The sequence below is a fragment of the Triturus cristatus genome, chromosome 1_1, assembly GCF_964204655.1.
Source record: "Triturus cristatus chromosome 1_1, aTriCri1.1, whole genome shotgun sequence".
In the NCBI taxonomy this organism is placed as follows: Eukaryota; Metazoa; Chordata; class Amphibia; order Caudata; family Salamandridae; genus Triturus; species Triturus cristatus.
This window is the reverse complement of record NC_140579.1, coordinates 918,048,284-918,061,517: the sequence shown is the minus strand read 5'-3', so window position 1 is coordinate 918,061,517 and position 13,234 is coordinate 918,048,284.

The following is a 13,234-nucleotide window of genomic DNA, read 5'->3' as shown; positions in this document are numbered from 1 at the left end:
CCAGCTTACATACATGTTGCACATGTTGTGGGATCTGAGTCACAGGGGGCATCCCTGCATCAAGGTGGTACATAAACGACCCCACAATGAGCCCTGATGTCACCTGTAGGCCAGAAACGGCAGCCAAAATGGAATGATCCGGACACGTGAAACGCCAAAGAGTGGGATACCCTACCAACTGTGACACACAGGACTGGCAGTTCGAATACGTGACACCCCAAACAGCACCACTGCACAGAGGTGAAACACCCACCATCCATGAACACATCACAAACTTGCCATCAACACATGTCGCACTCACACCTGACTGAGTGACGTGCCGGTACAGATGAGTGACATGCACTTAGTGAATGTAGGTTTGTAAGGCATGTATTTGCAAATTCCGTGCCTGTGGTCAATCTGTGCTGTCCCTTGAATGCCAAGGACAGTCACAATGTGACGTGATCATCAGAAGAAATTTGTAATGATGTCGTCCCTGCAGGCTATTCCTGCTGCCGCTGCAGTGGGGTGTGGTCCACCTGCCTCATCCTCATCATCCGATGCCTCTGGGACTGGTATCCATTGTGCCTTGCTGCGTACACATATGTTGTGCAACACACAACATGCAATGATCATCTTGCACACGATGTCTGGCCTGTACAGGAGCCGTCCACCTGTGATGTCCAGACACCTGAAACGTGACTTCAATATGCCAAATGTGGATTCCACGATGCCCCTTGGGCGTTTATGGGCCACACTGTACTGCCTCTGAGATTGCATGTTCGGGGCATGGAGGGGTGTCATCATCCAAGCGCAGAGTGCATATCCCTGGTCACCTGAGACAGTGCAGCGAGACATGAGTCAACTGTTGGTTCGGCATGATGTGTTGGCAGGCTCACTGTGTCATTGGTGTGTGATATGTGTGACTATGTGATTCCTGTATGACATGTACTGCCTGTTGCACATGAGCGGTATCAATGTGTAGTACTTATCCTCACTGCTGCTCGCCCCTCCCCCCGAGCCTATTCACCAGCATGCACAGCGCAGTTGCATCACGTGCACCCCACGGCACACCATTGTCATGCCACCATTTTCATGCCCATCTGCGCATGTCCACAAGCCTGACAACGACACTGTGATGTAGTATGCTGAAGGTGTGCGGCCACGTGCGTGTAAGCCTGTGGTAAGGACAGGGCGGACACAGATGTAGTGTACATGCCTGGCCGAAATCGTTCTGCGCTTGAGTGTAGACCTCTGGCCCATGCTGTGGAAATACCGACAGACACAACAGTTGGCATGTGTGTTCCCAGACCCCGTGCGGGCTTGCCCTCCCTCATGTACCCCCTCAGACGAGGCCGCACGCCGTGGGCATGCCACAAAGCAACATCGCACATTGCGTGATGGGTGGCGCCGGCACCACACCACACACACACGCATCAGTTGCCTCTTTCCCAAGGCCTAATCTCAACCACGCCGTACGCCGGTCATCTCACTTACGCTCACAGGGGGGTCCAACACAGCCACATGTCAAAGTTCTACACCACTGCCTGAGATGACAAGGTTGTGCACGCTGTAGACAGCACAATGTGATGTGGTATGGTCCGGGACCCACATGAATACATAATGATCACACGGACACAATGAGATAATTTGTGGTACGGGCACGTGCGCCCGGCACCTTTATTGCCAGGGTCACACGTCCAGTGACGCCTGTGCTGGATGGGTGTAGGGTAGTGTAAGCAACCCCTCAGGGGTTGGCTGGTGCTGCCAACAACTACAACAGTGAATTGACAATCAGAAGTCCAAAGTACAAACAGCAAGGGTCCATGACTTGAGCTGCACAGAGTTAGTTCCACAGGATGCACTGCAGCAGGCACAGGCACACCCGCAAGGAACGGTGACTTGTGGTGGACTGAGATAGGGCCACAAGAGCTGAGCGGGTCCTCGTTGATGTCCCAGGAGAATGTTGCGGAGTGTTAAGGGGGGACAGTGGAAGGTGTCCATCCAGGGAATGATGCAGAGGGCAGAAGCAAGCAGAAACAGGCATCATGGAGGAGATGAATGCTACAGTCTCCTGTATCCCACCATGTCAGTATCAGCTACATGATGAAAACAACCCCCAGGCCATGTACTCAGATGCCAAATTAGTCCAACGGGAGGGTGCCCATGACTCCTGTGGCACAGAGCTGGAAGGGAATGCAGTCTGCGATGAGGCCTGTACACTGATATCAACTCTGCAATTGACAAATCAAGAGTCTGTTCCAAATGAGTGTCTGACTCGACCGCAGTATGTGCCGGAGGCAGGGGTCATCATTGGGCAGCCGCTGTGCAGCCAGCCCCTCCTGGATCACTAGCACACGGCGTTGGAATGGCATGTAGAAAGGTTTCCTGAGTGACGGAGGTGGAGGCACCAGAGCAGGGCGTGATGCACACAGCAACGATGCCGTGTCCTGGCTGGGATGGACTGGAAAGGATTTGTCTGAGGCCTGCTGTACCGGTGAGTAGGCCTAAGGCAGAAGTCCGCAAGGGCCCACAGACATGTGTGGTCAGACTGCTATGCGAGGGGTTGGTGGCACCACATCGAAGGGGGTATAGGGATTTGAGCTCTGCCTTAAATATGCACTCTGCCATTGCGTAATCAAGACTCAGTTCCACATGTGCAACCTACTTGTCCGCTGTGTATGCCGGTGGAGTGCGTCAACGGGAAGGAGTACTGCGTGCCTTGCTCGTGGAGGCCATGATGGTTTGAGAAGTCTGCCATGGTCGCGGGCCTCAGGCGTGGAGCTGGCAAAGGCACGTGGTGGGCACTCTTGGAGACAGGCTAGTGTCGGCAGGTGTGCAGTGTGGCCAGGATGCGCAGGTGCGAACGAAACTGGTCCTTGTTCCAGTCCAAACAACCCTTATTGATGATTAGGTTAAAGACAACCTTTATTGAAAGCTATCCTAGTGGTAGCTATGGAGAGCAGCCTTCAGGCTAAGTCTCGAAGGAATGTAAAGCAGCTTGGTTTACCAGATTATAACCTCTTGAATGACCAAATGAAAGGAGAACCACACAAGGTATATATATAAAATATATGTATTTATTACTAAACACTCTCTACTAACCTCTTTATGAGATTAGAGAGCAAGATACACAATATTAAAGCACTAGAACAACAGTAAATTGCACAATACACAGTGGGCCCCAGTGGGAGACCAAACCATATATTAAGAAAGAAGTATAACAACCCTGACTTGACTAGACACAGTGCCCAGAGCACGTAGAATCGCTGGGACCCCAAGGAACCACCCAAGGTAGTGACATAGGGGACCCTCGGGGGATGCGTGCAGTGTGAGAACACAGCCGCGAGCTCCATACAATCCTATGGGAAAGTCGCGGTTGGAATTTTAAAGCTTAAGGACCCTTAGGAGAGGACTTGGAGCAAACCCTTTCAAACTTAGAAGGTTCTAAGCCCAGCACCCCTGTGAGCATAGGAGTACTCGTGTTACCTAACCCAGGGAAGCCGGGTGCATAGGTGTCAAATGGTGTTGGAAATCTTCGTCGTTTTCAATGGTGTGATGCTGCAAAGTGCTGCTGCCGTGAAAAGGAAAAGTGTCCGATGTGATCCAAGCCTGGATCGGAGCTGAGAAGAACCTGAAAGCAGAGGGGACAGAGTCTGAGTCATTTGCCAATGACCAGGGGCACGATAGACGAATGCCCACCGATTTCAGGTGTTTAAGGTGCGAAGAGGTGAAGCTTGACTCTGCAGTCACAGTGACCAGGAGACGTCAATGACGACCAAAGTCCACAGGTTGAGCTGTCCCACGAAGGATGTTGTTGCATCCTTCTTTCCCTCCTCTTTGTCCTTTCTTAGTGTCTTGTTCTCTGCTGCTCAGCCAGTCTCTGTGATGTCATGTACTGTTCTATCAGTGGAAGTTGTTGAGGATTTGTCAGTTATCTTGGAGGCTGAGCAGCAGTGGGGTCTTTACTAGAGCTTTTACTGGATTACTACCTTATCTATATGCTGTACCTGATTACTTGATTACCAAGAATAAACATACATCTGGACACAGCAACGGAAGAGTCATCTTTATTTTATGAAACTTTACACTGGTCGTTACATCTGGTCTGCTGAATTCTGCCATTACATAAAATGTGCAACTTGATGACAATGTAATCAGACCTGTGAAATAAACCAGTGTTTGACAGTGCAACTGAGGAGATTGGTCTGTCAACTGAATGGCAGTTGATTTGCAATTAATCCCTGTGTGCTTCTATTGCGTCGGTGGAGCCTCTGTTGTGAATTTGATATTCAACAGTTTTATGAAACTACCACTATTTGGGAATGTGTTTAAACTGGGGACTGCCTCATCAAGAAGGTTCTGCTTATGTAAGAAGATATAAGAACTTTTATGGTGTTTTACAAATTAATTGTCTGCACGTACATGAAGATATGTGGTCTATGTGCTCCCGGAGGAATTTTTGGCAGCGAAGGCGCAATGAAACTTTGTCATTTCATTTCCCATTTGACAGGGTCGCGTTTCTGCTGTGGGGGAGTTTGAACTGTTTTGTTGTTGTTCAAAATACAAACGGAGCTTGTGCACTTAACCTGTTTGTACTCTCGTGCTGTGCCGCAATGTTCTTATTGTGACGCTCGTTGCTGTGAGACCTCCATGAATTCCGTGATGTCCCGCATTGCTGTTTCTGGACGCTCTGCTGCTCCTACGTGCTGTGAACCACCCGACTCAGCGTCTGAAAACGTGCCACCATTTTATGATTGGCGCATTCGTTCACGTTGACACACAATATGCATTCTTCCAACCACGTTCTCAAAGATTTATTGGTGTGGTGATTATCCTTCGTTCACACTTCAGTCAACAATTCAGGGAAGGAACTGTCTCCGAAGATTTGACTACGGTGACTACTTTTATGGTTTTAACTTGTTATGTTTAAACTTTTGTGATCTAGTCAGTTACATATTAACTATGTTACGCAGTATGCTGTTTCCGCTACAATTTACAGTTTAGTCCATGCTACAGATGTGTGCGTGTGGGATTTATTTTTGGAATTTGGAACCACTTTTGTGCTCAAAATATTTGAGGTGTTCAATTATATTTATGATTCCTGTTAATAATTTTTGAGATGCTCTATTCTTTTTAGTTTACTCGTACTGAACTGAACCACTTTAGTGCTCTATTTTGTTAGAGGTGTTCATTTATATTTGAATTTCTGGTGATGTGTTTTTGAATCATTTCATTTTATTAAGGCGTATTTGAGCGGGGCCACTCTTGTGCTCAATTTAAATTGAGGTGCTCATTTATATTTATTCTTGCCATGATTTGTAGAAGTGTTAAAATCTGTTATGCTTGCTGGAGCCATTTATTTGCTCAACTTATGTTTAGGTGCTCAATTCGCGTTATGCTTACTGGTGATGAGCCAAAGAGGTGCTCAGTTCTGCCTATACTTAATGATTATGAGCCAAAGGGGTGCTCAGTGTTATTTATGCTTACTGGTGAGGAGCCATAGGTGCTCAGTTTTATTGGTGAATATTTGTTATGAACCACTTAGGTGCTCTATTTTGTTAGAGGTGTTCAAATTTCATTTTCATGCTCAGTGTTATTTATGCTTGCTGGTGAGGAGCCGTAGAGGTGCTCAGTTTTATTGGTTAGGAGCCGTAGAGGTGCTCAGTTTTATTGGTTAGGAGCCGTAGAGGTGCTCAGTATTATTGGTGAGGAGCCGTAGAGGCTCTCAGTTTTATTGATGATTATTTGTTATGAACCACTTAGGTGCTCTATTTTGTTAAAGGTGTTAAAATTTCATTTTCAAATTTTATTTATATTTTGCAGTACTGAACCATCATTGCTCAAAATTTATTGAGGTGTTCAATTTCTTTATGTTAGTGATGAATGAGTGGGTTTGTCATGTGGATCACATTAACCACACTCATTTATTCTTTTGTTGTCTTTTGGTATATTTACCCCTTCGCTGCCAGGCCTTTTCCCCCTCCTGTGCCAAGCCTTTTTTTGGCTATTTGGGGTAGTGCGCGCTTAGGCCCCTGTAACTTTTTGACCACATTAGGTATCCACGCCAAATTTGCGTCCTTTTCTTCCAACATCATGGGGATTCTAAAGGTACTCAGGGTTTGTGGATTCCCCTGGAGGGGTCACAGAAATGAGCCAAAATACAGCAACATTTTGTTTTTTTTTCGGAAAAATTGGAAAAACAGGCTGCAAATGAAAGCATCAGGGTTTTTCCCTGCAAATGTTATCAAAAAAGGGTTTGTGGGGTTAAAATCACCATTTTCCCAGCTTTTCGGGGATACCAGACTTTTGTCAGAAACCCAACATTTTTTACACAGTTTTGGCATTTTTCTGAGACATAGCCTATTTTTGCTATTTGTTGTGCTTTTGACCTCCTTCCAGTTAATGGCAGAAATGGGTACAAAAGCAATAATGGATCCTGGAAAGCTATACATTTTCGAGAAGAAGACAACATTCTGAATTCAGCAAGGGGTCATTTGTGTAGATCCATCAGGGTTTTTTTTATAGAAACCAACAGTTAAATATAGGATAAATTGAAAATTAGTTGAAAAAAACAGCCTTTTGTGTCAACGTTTTCACCTGTAACTTCTTCTAATTATGACAGCTCTTTGAAAGCAATATACCGTTGCATCCGCTGGACATTACTGGTTGTGGGGATATTTAGGACTTGTAGGTTCACCAAGAACCCGACGAGCCCAGAGCCAAAAACTGAGCAGCAACTTGCAATGGTTTTTTATTATGTACCGGGTATATAGTAATTATTCTGTAAAAATGTGTACATGGAAAAATCGGTATAAAAGACACCTATGTATTTCTGAAATGGGAACAAAATATAGAGTTTAGAAACAGTAGATATTTGCACATTTCTGAAATTGGGAATACTCATACTAGCATGAGAATTATCAGTCATTTTTTAGAATGACTTATTTTTTACACAATGTCTTTCATTTGGAAGGCAGAAATGCATCGAAAGTCAATTGATAATAACAGTTCCTTTACAAATCTGAATTACCCTAAGTCTCCCAAAAAAAATGGTACCTCACTTGTGTGGGTAGGCATAGTGCCCGCGACAGGAAACGGCGCAAAACGCAACGTGGTCACAACTCAATATCGCAGTGAAAATGTACCCTTTTTTGGCAAAGTGCCTAGCTCAAGTTTTTTAACCCTAGCTCTGCGGGCACCTTGGGAAACCTAGCAAACCTATACATTTTTGAAAACTAGACACCCAGGGGAATCCAGGATGGTGTGACTTGACTGCCTCACACCAGGGTCTGTTACCCAGAATCCCTTGCAAACCTAAAACATTGTCAAAAAAACCACATTTACCCCACATTTCTGTGGTGGAAAGTTCCGGAATCTGTGTGGATCCACAAATTTCCAACCACCCCACGTTTCCCAAAGTCTTACGAGAAAAACTGTATCTCACTTGTGTGGTTCGGCCTAGTGCCCGCGACAGGAAACGTCGCAAAACGCATCGTGGTCACACCTCAATTTCGCAGTGAAAAATTACCCTTTTTTGGCAAAATGACTAGCTGTAGTTTTTGAACCCTAGCTCTGCGGGCACCTTGGGAAACCTAGCAAACCTATACATTTTTGAAAACTAGACACCCTGGGGAATCCAGGATGTGGTGACTTGACTGCCTCCCACCAGGGTCTGTTACCCAGAATCCCTTGCAAACCTAAAAAAATGTCAAAAAAAGCCCATTTTCCCCACATTTCTGTGGTGGAAAGTTCCGGAATCTGCGTGGATCCACAGATTTCCACCCACCCCGCGTTCCCCAAAGTCTTACGAGAAAAACGGTACCTCACTTGTGTGGGTCGGCCTAGTGCCCGCGACAGGAAAAGTCGCAAAATGCATCATGGTCACCAAAAACCCAGGTGACCCCCCTTGCAAAACCAGGTGGTTTTGAGATAGGCAAATTTGAAGTCACCTCACTATGTTTTGGGCCCTTGCCTGTCGCGGGAACTTGGGCCTCCCACACAAGTGAGGCACCATTTTTACCGGGAGACCCAGGGGAACGCTGGGAGGGGGGAAATTTGAGTGAGCCCGCTGATGCCACAACTTTCCCACACAAAAATGTGTGAAAAAAGTGATTTTTTCAGCTAAAATTGAGGTTTGCAGGGGATTCTGGGTAAGGAAACGTTGGGGGATCCACGCAAGCCATACCTCCCTGGAAGCCCCCAGGTGTCTAGTTTTCATAAATGTATGGGTTTGGTAGGTTTTCCTAGATGGTCGCAGAGCACCGGGCCAAAAACCCAGGTGACCCCCCTTGCAAAACCAGGTGGTTTTGAGATAGGCAAATTTGAAGTCACCTCACTACGTTTTGGGCCCTTGCCTGTCGCGGGAACTTGGGCCTCCCACACAAGTGAGGCACCATTTTTACCGGGAGACCCATGGGAACGCTGGGAGGTGGGAAATTTGAGTGAGCCCGGTGATGCCACAACTTTCCCACACAAAAATGTGTGAAAAAAGTGATTTGTTCAGCTAAAATTGAGGTTTGCAGGGGATTCTGGGTAAGGAAACGTTGGGGGATCCACGCAAGCCATACCTCCCTGGAAGCCCCCGGGTGTCTAGTTTTCAGAAATGTATGGGTTTGGTAGGTTTCCCTAGATGGCCGCAGAGCACCGGGCCAAAAACCCAGGTGACCCCCCTTGCAAAACCAGGTGGTTTTGAGATAGGCAGATTTGAAGTCACCTCACTACGTTTTGGGCCCTTGCCTGTCACGGGAACTTGGGCCTCCCACACAAGTGAGGCACCATTTTTACCGGGAGACCCAGGGGAACGCTGGGAGGTGGGTAATTTGAGTGAGCCCGGTGATGCCACAACTTTCCCACACAAAAATGTGTGAAAAAAGTGATTTTTTCAGCTAAAATTGAGGTTTGCAGGGGATTCTGGGTAAGGAAACGTTGGGGGATCCACGCAAGCCATACCTCCCTGGAAGCCCCCGGGTGTCTAGTTTTCAGAAATGTATGGGTTTGGTAGGTTTCCCTAGATGGCCACAGTTGGTGGGTTATTCTTACATGGAACATACACCTTGGCAGAGAAACTAAAAAGACAAAGATTCCTGCACAGCCATCTATTCCTCAAACGCACACACATACTGGTTGGATTTGGCATGAGGGCGAGTGATGGTTCAGTATATTAAATTTTATTAACAAGAGATTTCACAAAAAGGAAATGCACTGTCAATAATTAAATGGAGAAAAAACTGAACCAATGACTCGCAGCTCGTGAGCTGTAAAGCCACGGCAAGGCACCAACCGCTTTACAGTCCATTCACACACCTTTCATACGTGAAACACACAAGACCATTCGCACCACCAGGCACAAAAACAACACATTACAAAATTCCCAAAAGGGACAAGGTACACCCTGCTTCAGAAAGGCAAATATTACTGCACAGCCATCTATTCCTCAAACGCACACACATACTGGTTGGATTTGGCACGAGGGTGAGTGATGGTTCAGTATATACAATTGTATTAGCAAGTGATTTCACAAAAATGAAATGTACTGTTAATAATTGAAAGGGCGAGAAACTGAACCATTGACTAACAGCTCGTGAGCTGTAAAGCCACGACAAGGCACCAACCTCTTTACAGGCCATTCATACACCTTTCATACGTGTGAGACATACAAAACCATTCACACCGCCAGCCGCGGGCCCATCACATAACAAAACTCACACCAGCACACAGCGCCATTCAAGGGCCCATCACTTTCACACGCCCACATTCCTGACACAGCAACTACACAAGCTGATGGATTGCGTGGAGTGGCACTCAGCTAGCAGTGTGTGTAGTGACCAGCAGCAAGTCACTACTCACCCAACACCGCCAGCCAAGCACCATTCCACGCACACCGCCAACCAAGTGCCAGTCCACACACACCGCCAACACATTTAGGATTTGTTTTAGACAAAAATAAAAACACAAACAAATCACAAATCGATACAAATCTACAAACACAAAATCAGAAACTAAATACATTGCACTAACGCCAACCTTGAAACAGAATCAAATTTTTCAAAGAGTACAGACCAGGCAGTTCACTTTACCACTCATGAATGCTCCCAAAAATTATTTTGCATGTGGTACGCTCTAAAACAAGCAGGGACACACAGCCCAGGTTTAGAAGGACAGTCGGGGCAGTACATACGAATCTCCTTCCGCGTACCTCTTCGCCAACAGACTCTGCATCTCCTAGTGGAAAAATCTTTTGCCGGTGTGGGGGGGATGAAATCAGGAAAGTGGCGATCTTTCAATCGAACCACATCCTCCACCACTCCAAATCTAGGAACACTTGCATGTTCCACAACAACAAGGCTAGCTATCACAGAGTGCTGAAACTGAAGAAATGTCAAGTTTGACGCAGGAGAACACTCCTTGAACACAATAAAAGCATTGAATTTGCTAATTCGAAGAAATGGATGGCCAACTTCTTATACCAAACATAAGCCTTCCGAATAGCAGAGTAAGGTTCCAACCTCTGATCTACTCTGTCAACACCACCCATGTGCTTATTGTAGTCTAGAATGCACACAGGTTTGCGCACTTCAGCAACCTGACCCCAAACAGCCACAGGTGAAGTACTCTCATCATGGATGGTAGTCAGCATGTACACATCCCTCCTGTCCACAAATTTTACAGCTAGTAGTTCATCACTACGCAAGGAACTGCACTGCCCCCTCTGAAGTTTTTTGCAAACAAGCTCTTTCGGATAACCTTTACGGTTAGAGCGGATTGTGCCACATGCAAAAGTGTCCACTTTATACAATTCCTTAAATAATTGCACAGCAGTATAGAAGTTATCAAGGTACAAATGGTGGCCTCTGTTAAACAGTCTTCTAGCAAGATCCCACACAATTTTCTCTGAAACTCCAAAAGTGGACGGACAACCTGTAGGGTCAATAGTAGAATCTCTACCAGTGTACACACGAAAATTAAAAACATATACAGCTTAATTCCATAGCGTGCCCTCTTGCTAGGGATGTACTGCCTAAAAACCAAACGGCCCTTGAACAAGACCAAAGACTCATCAATAGATTTTTCTTTCCCTGGAGAATAGATCTCAGAAAATCGATCTACAAAGTGATCAAGAACAGGCCGAATCTTAACCCCTTGAGTGCCCATGACGAGATGGTCTCGTCATGGGCCGCGGTTGCACTGTGCCCATGACGAGACTATCTCGTCATGAACCCCGCCGGCTAATTCAACGCCCGGCACAGGGCGGGGAAAGGGCGGGGCACACAAGGGGTTAAAAAGACGGTCACAGTCAGGGTGATCTCGTGGCAACGCCATAGAATTATCAACAAAATGCAGCATACGTATCAAAAGTAAATTACGAGTCATAACTGCAGGAAATATGGCAGGGGCCAACAAGGGGCTAGTAAACCAATATGAAACCAATGTTGGCTTCCTTACCACACCCATCAAGAAAGTCAAACCCAAAAACTTCTTAATCTCGTCCAGATATGTGTGAGTCCACCGGGTAGCTCTAGACTGGGGCCTAAGTTTGTCGCTGTTGTCCCTCAAAAACTGTTCAGCATACAAATTCGGCTGCTCAACAATCTCACCCAAAAATACATCATCCATAAACAACTGAAAAAACTGTATAGGCAAAAAGTGTTCACAATCCACTGTACACCCTGCATCACCGCTAAAGGCAGGCAACACCGGCTGCACCATGTTTGGATCAACCCAAAGTCCAGCACTTCCAGTAGGAAGCCTAGCAGCCTCAGACTGCAATCCAGATGCCTCTTGCACCATCGGCACAGCAGTTTCCTCCTCTAAGACAGGCACTTCATCCGCACTGAGAGTTGCTTCATCCACACCAAGAGTACCTTCATCTGCACTGAGAGTACCTTCTTCATCTGATGATTCCATGTTGAGAGAAAACTCACTGCCAGAATCTTCCCCTCCCTCCTCTCCCTCAGACGCACTGTCAGTCTCATAATCATGCTCAGAGGAAGATTCAAGAAGCATACCAACCACCTGTTGAGCAGTCATTCTACGGCTAGCCATATTGCTTACTATTAAAGGTAACTTGTCAAACAAGTCAACAACAACAAACACTTTGTAAAATAAGTAATAAACAAAAAGCACCTTTATCAAAAACTCATACATACTCCAAAACAATACCACTCACTTTCCAGAGGCAGCTAAACTACTCACCACCACCTACTCTGTACAGACACAGTATGGATCAACAATATCCCACTAAAAAAGGAAGAGAAAAGCAATTACACATAAGACTATACAAAACACATTGCAAAGAATTTCATGCTCAAACCACTAACTAAATATGCTGCCATTATGACATCACTTACAAAAAAATTCATTCAGACATTACAATATTACTCATTTGGAGTAAATACAACAACAAAAAAAATCTTACCAAAACAATGCAACTACACAAAACTGCAGAACAACCACTGTTGAAACTGGAATCAGGAATCAAAAGCTTTAGACTAGAATAAAAAGGAGAAAAAAACGTTATTGTCACATATGCATATAATGCTCTAGACCATCACGTACTGCGCAAAATGTATTACTTGAACCTCCCACTTTCAAGAAGGAAAGATCGATGGCCCAATCCTTTACAAGCAACGCGGCGAGAATCTGGAACTCAGCCTCAGCTCCGGACCACCCCCTCCCTCTTTCCAGTCCTTCAAAACTGACCTCAAAGTTCTCCTCCTGCAAAGACACTTCCAAACTTAATTCACACCCTCTCTATTGTCTGAAGGAAGTCTTTACATTATAGGAAATTCTGTTCTCCATGCCCGTAGAAGTGCCTTCCCAGTGTGTTCCTGTGTTTTGAGTGTCTTCCATTTATTGCACTTTTATACCTCTACTTGTACTTTGTACTCTTTTGTAACTTGCACACATGTCACTTTTCCTCTTGTAATGTATTGTTTGCTACCTCTTGTATTTTGTTTGCTTTTGATACATGCACAATTACCACCATTGCCTCATGTAACATAGTGCTGGGGAGTCAATGTCTGGATTGGAGACCAACAAGCCTTGGCAACTGCAACCCACACGGTCAGAGAAAGATGCTTCGGTGCGGACCAGCAAGGTCCTGTGGACTGCCTAAGCGATGGAGAGTCAGGCACATCTGGAGCAACCAGGAAAGCCCACTGAAAGTTAAAGTACCCTTCTCAGGGACCCACAGGTCGACGGACCAGGGATCGCGAAGGAACCTCGAGAGGAATCACAAAATACCAGCCCACGG